Raw genomic sequence first — 6,486 nt, 5'->3', positions numbered from 1 at the left:
TCAATACTCCTTAATAAACTCCTCTTCATATATATATTTTTCGTATTAGTTTTGTCCCTCTGGGGAACCCTGACTAACACAGATGTCGAATTGGCAAATGGGATATGAGAGTGACTCCTAAACCAATGGTATTCCATGGAATCACCTAGGGATAAAGTGTTGCATGTGAAGAAAAGGCGACCAGTGAGTAAGTACTGAGAAGATCTTAGTTTTCACAGATTAAGCAGACGGGAAGAAGTGGGTAAAGGAGGCTGAGAAGGTGTATCCAATGAAGATGGAGGACAAAAGAAAACTTTTTTGGTAGTTTTTTAAAAAGTTGTAAGAAGGAGGATTTTTAAAATGAGGGAGTCATTTGTTCTGAATAATACAGAAAGGTAGGTAGGATAAAAAAAGATATGAAGCTTATCGATAATTTTGACAAGAGTGGTGAATAAGAAGTACAGTGACTAAGACTAACAACCATTTGGAAATTATTATAGAAAGAATGGTAAGGGTGAAAATATCAACAGTGACTAAAGATAAACCTTCCAAGAATATTGACAGCGAATTATAACATTGACCAGATAAGATTCTGGAGTCAAGGGAAGTTTATCTATCTATCTATCTATCTATCTATCTATCTAACTATCTATCTATCTATTCTTCATTCACATGCTTAGCATATGCAATTTTAATCAACCAAAAGAAAATCACAAATGTACAAGTGAAAAAAATCCAAACTGTTGACACAGGCTTAATATCAGCTACTTTTATGTACAACTGTATACATTCAAAAAAGCTATCCTATATGTATATACAAAAGTTGCTTATACATGGGTCTGTGCCACCTCTTGGTGAGGACGCCAACACTTCATTCACATATCTTACAAAAAGAAAGACCATTTCCAGGATTGACAACATTGTGCATCCTGTATTCAGACAATGAACACTCCTCTTGACTGGTTAAGTTCCTTCCATCATAATGTGGACCACACCAGGTTCATGGGTTCCCCCAAGCAACTTCACACAGAGTGCTCCAAAGTAAAAGCCCATAAACCAACCTGAGATGAGGAAACAGAGTCCTGCCCAGGATGCCACCACAGGTCCAGGCTTAGTTGAATCTGTGTGCCCTGATCACTGTCAGTATTCCAATTCATCTACACTGACAACTTTGGTGAGCAGCGAGGGCAGGGATTGCTGTAGCACATCTGAGCCAAACCATTTGGTGAGTCCCATGGGGGAGCTGCTCCTCTGGTTGGGGCAATGCTTCAGCTGGGAGTGCATGTGGGGCAGGCCTAACCAGCTGGGCATGTTCTGAGTGGTTGTCTGAATGCTGACAACTGCTGCCTAGGAACCAGAGCCTGGAGGATGCAGAAATCAGTGCTGCAGCTGCTGTTGCACCATTGCCAGATGCAGAGGCATTCCAGGACCAGGGTTTATGAGAGGGTGATTAGCAGCAGGTAAAGAAAGGGTAAAAGGGCTGACCCAGGATAGGGCCAGATATTCCCTGTAAATGAGTCAAGTCCATCACAGGAGGAAGCACACCAACTTGGAGCAAACTTGGAAGATGTTGTGGATGCACTCCCTGGGCCAGCATCCTCTGTACCAACGTGGGTGAAGCTGGTGAGCAGGCCAAACTATAGCGACAAGTGGGACAAGGGGAACTTGGTGGACAGGGTGGAGAAAAGGTGTTGCGGGAACTGGGGATACCAAGGTGGGTGTTTTTCTCCGAGTTGCTTTAGGTCGATAATCTTGTTCTTTGGTGTAATGGTTGGTCTGGGACAGTGGGGTGGAACACGAAGACCTCTGTAATGCTAACAGTTTTGAATTTGTAGTGGGAGAAAAGTTTCAATCAGCACTGGGTACAGACCTGGATGACAGGAGATTCTCTTCACTGGCCTTCTGCATATCCTCTTTACTGTCACCAAGAGCTGCTTTTTCAGATGCTAGCTCCTTCTTGCTTTCCTCTTTGCTCTTGTACATCTTACAAATCACTGAGGTAGGGGTACAGAAATGAGAAAGCATGCTTGTGATGAAGGCATCAGTCGGGGGGGAAGAGGAATTCCTTTGATGTACTGGTACTGCTGTCTTAGTCACTGGCTGTTTCTGAATTCATCTTTGGTTCTGCCGCCTGTGGTTTCCCAAAACTAGGCTGGTACAAGTTGGCTGCCTGTACGCAAGGTCATGTGGTAAGGCCAGTCCCTCTAAAGTTCCCTGCTGCAACTCCAGCTGGCTCATCTGGGGAATGAAGGGGCTCATGGGTTTACGCATGCCTTGGAATGGATCTCCGAGTAACTGCTGTGGTCCTGGTGTGAAACCAATTGGTGATGGTATTCTTGGACGAAGGTAGTCTGCTGAGGCCGCTCAAGTTTGAAACACCTTTGAAAAGGGAGAAGAAGGTGCTCTTTGGCCCAGTAAAGATGTTGTAGGTTTCACACTCCCCAAAATGCCACTCAGAAGATTGGAAGAAGTAGGTCTCTGAACTGGGTGACCCAGAAGTTCCTGCAGGATATTCTTAGGGACAGGCTAGCTTGGAATCTCAGCAGGGGACATCATATGGCTTTCAGGGTTTAGGCTGATTTTGGGCTGAGAAGGCAAAGTCCCACTTGCCTTCATCATGCTCACCAGCTTGTTGAACACAGTCATGTCTCCAAGTTTCTTGAGTTGTCGATTGTTGGTTATAGCACTCCAGGTCTCTTCTAGGTGTTCTGCCATGAAGGGAGTTGAATTCTTCACTTGCTGGTCCACCTTCAAGCCCTTCAGTCCTGCTTCTACCTCCTCCGCTGAAAGCACAACCCCTGAATGTGAGCTTTCTTTAAGTTTTTCTTTATTTGCAGAAAGGCTGGAAAGAAGAGGTTTCAAATCCACTGTGGCTTTCTGTAGCATTTCTAAAATACCCACTTTATTTTCAGTATGGTCTTCCAATGGTATAAGAGCGAAGTAATTCCCCGAGTTCTGTCCAGGAGAGACTCGCTCCAGACCTGCAAGTCTCTGTAGCTCTTCATGTGGTGTTGACCCAAGACTGCTGGATCAGCTTCCTGATCTGCTCCAGTTAGAGAACCACCTACTGAACTAACTGGCAGAGACTGACTCTTCTTCCAAAACATCTTCTATCATCGAAGCCAAGCATGACACCTTATCAAGGTTAAATAACTAATTAAATTCAAATTCTCCTGGGACTGCTCAGGCAAGACAGCAACCCGTGGCACTTCCTGATCAGCCAGACTCCTGGGCAAGGATGACCTCTACCTCATCCTCTTCAGCCACTCCTCCATTGCACTCTACTATACCTTCCTTCACAGAGGCTGTCCATCTCCTTGTTCTTTTTCTCCCTTTGTGATCTTCTTCTAGTATGTTGCCACTGAAGCCAGTCAGTTTGATGGTTTCAGACTGACTTGTGGGTCCAGCTGAGAACCATTCTGGTTCTCTTCTGTGTAAGAATCATTTATACTATGCTCACCAAAGACATGCTTACTATCCCCAAACTCTCCTGAAACCCTTGTCCTTGAAGTCCCTCTCTCAATTTGTCTCTCAAGTACTGCAGGGCTTTATCGCTAAGACAGTGATCCTTCTCAAAGGTCCGGGCAGAGATTATCCTCCCACTGCCAATCCTACCTCCACCAAGCAGAGGAAGCCCATCACTGTCTTTTTCTAACGGACTTCCTGAGCACCAGGAGCTAACAGCAGTTGTCACGTGGCAGCCCCCTCCAAAGCTCCATCTCTGAGGGCTGAGAACAACATCTAAGTCATTTTCTTTCACATTCTCTGGTGGATCTACTATCCTGCACACCAGGGAAGACCAGTCTGTATCTTACTCTTTCTTTAGACTTTCCACTGGTGAGCTCCACCCTGAAGCTGGGCAAAGAGAGGCATGCCACTTCTCAGAGTCCCAGTCACCATCACTGTCATATTTTTCAGAAAGGCACGAAGGCCTCTGTTTGGAATGGGGGAGTTCTTTTACATGCAAGAGTTCTTCTTTTGTATGGCGATGGGGGCATTTGGAGGCAGCAGCTTCTTTAGGTCAAGAAAAGCACTGCCATTTTCTGTTTTACCCACACATCTCCTATCCATGGCTCCTTGGTCTACAATGCTCTGCACTCGGCGCCCCTTTGCCTCGGCTGCCACTCCCCTCCCCGCCGCCCCCGTGGGTCCCAGCGCCGCTCCCCACAGCCTTCGCTCTGCCGCCCCCACCCGGACCTGCTCCGTTGTCTCTCTTCAGCGGCAGTAACTGGAGCCTGGCCAGGAAGTTTATTTCTTTAAGCCGGCATAGTAGGTGGATAATGGCCTCCAACAACTTCCAGGCCTTAATCTCTGGAACTTCTAATGTATTAAGTTACATGGCAAAAGGAAATTAAGGGTGAAGATAGAATTATGGTTGCTAGTCAACTGGCCTTAAAATCTTGGATTATTCAGGTGGTCCCAATGTTTCCTAAAAGCAGAACAGGGAGGCAAAAGAGAGAATCCCAGGGAGATGTGACTATGGAGGAAAGGCAGAGAGATGCACCATTATTTGCTCTGAGAGAAGAGGACCACCAGCCAAGGAATGTGGGTGGACTCTTAGAGGCTGGAAAGGGCAAGAGCATAGAATGTTCTCAAGAGCTTCCACAAGGGAATGCAGCCTTGCCAGCCTCTTGATTTTAGCCTAGTGAAACCCAGGTTGCACTTGTATCCTACAGAACTGTAAGATGACAAAGGTGTGTGTGTGTGTCTTTTTATGCTAAGTCTGTGGAAATTTGTTACAACAATAAAGAGAAGACTAATACAGAGGGAATTACTAGAGCTCATTTGTATGCTGAGGGAGTGATTTAATGGAGAAGAAGAAACTGAATGTGCATGAGAGTATAATTGTAGAAGCAAAACCCTCAAATGAGGAAAGACACAGATGGAAGGACAGCCTTTAAGAGGGGCAGATAACTTCATTTAAAATAAGAAGGCAGAGAGTAGATCCAGATGCAGGAAGATTGGGTAAAGCTGTCTTGCGAAGATAAACCCTAATCTGAGTGGTGCTGCTTTAGTTAGTGAAGTGAAGTCAAGCTCATCAACTGAGAGTGAGGTTGGTATAAGGTGGTATTAGAGGCTTAAAAGATTGATATAAGCTAGTCATTTTGGTGTACCAGAGAGCAAGCTTACTAGGATTGCAGGATTGCTAGATAGGATGGACTGCCTCGTTGAGACTGAAATCATGCATTAAAGTAGGGTTAGGAAGCATGCCATAGTGTTTTTAATATCCTTCTTTAGTTGAGCAGATATACACAGAAGAGCCTAATAATTATAAACTTTAGAACTGAAGCTGAGTAAGGAAGTTAGGACATGGAAAGGAAATTGGTAGGATCAATAGATCAAAAAATGGTTGGAGTGGGGGTATGACAGAAGTGTACTTCAGAGTTAGGTGGTAGTGTTTTAAAAATGGAATGTTCAGAACTGAGATTCTGAAGATGCGCTTATTGATGATGACAAAGTCAAGAGATATCTAGCTGAAGTGGGAGGCAAAGAGGAAAAACATTATTTGGAGTGAGGAGGTCAAGTATTTGAGATGCCAGGAGCCTGGATAAATTGTCTGTAGATGTTATCACTAAGAACTGGACATAAAGAGGTATGGAGAGGAAGAAGGTCAGCTAGGAGTTAAAGTCCTCAGTAAGTAAGAGTAACTTGGAGGTACGTTGATGACAGGAACAATGAGTTGCTCTTTGTGGAGAGTAGTATAGTCTGATGGCACTAAAGCCAGTCTGTGGGAAATTCTTCCAATCATAAGACATGTAAAATAAGCAAAGAATTAAGTTTTCATTGGCATTTTATATGCTTTCCTATCAGAAATACATGATACAATGCTAGAGATAAAATTATGAATGGCCAATACATCATTTTCTTTTTTGAAGTAGAATTTTTTTGATGTAAAATTTATCAGAGTTCTTGTGTTTGTAAGACATAAACCTATATACTTGTACTACAAATAGTGGATATAGCTGCATGTAAAGACATGTACTTTATGAATCAATAAATAATATCAATAATAAAATGCATACAAAATGGCATAGAAATGTGTCAGAGAGTAAATGAATAGGGTTTTTTTCTGGATTTTTGTGATATTTGTGGCATTTGTCAATTTGTTAAAATTCATTATTTAAAATAATTTCTCACTTATTCTAAATATTTATTTTCTTATGCATTCTTTTTCTTATAGAAAGTCCACCAAATTATGTAAGCTTCAGGGACCATAAAATCTAGGTCTTCCCTGGATAGGCCAAAAATCTGGTCTAAGATTACCTATAGGCAATTGAAAATAGAATATTCACTAGCTATACAAAAATAGTTTTACTAAATGGTTATAAAACAGTTGCAAAAGAGAACTACATCTATTTTTAATATGGATATCAGAATTTTTGTCTAGGTTTTTAATAACAGAAACATTATGTAATATAATGGGCCTTCAAAAACACCTTCAAAAACAACCTGTGGAAAATAAAACCAATTTTTAGAGCTCTTTCTTACAGTGTACATCAATATGGG

At 42.8% G+C, this 6,486-nt stretch overlaps 1 pseudogene; it reads right to left on the bottom strand.

Annotated features, from left to right (window-relative positions):
* Window positions 1–733: 733 nt before the first annotated feature.
* Window positions 734–5,950, bottom strand: LOC100388590 (eukaryotic translation initiation factor 4E transporter pseudogene; annotated as a pseudogene).
* Between the last annotated feature and the right edge of the window lie 536 nt (window positions 5,951–6,486).

This window comes from Callithrix jacchus, chromosome 9, assembly GCF_049354715.1.
Source record: "Callithrix jacchus isolate 240 chromosome 9, calJac240_pri, whole genome shotgun sequence".
Lineage (NCBI taxonomy): Eukaryota > Metazoa > Chordata > Mammalia > Primates > Cebidae > Callithrix > Callithrix jacchus.
The sequence above is the reverse complement of the archived record's forward strand: the minus strand, read 5'-3'. Positions and strand labels throughout refer to the sequence as shown.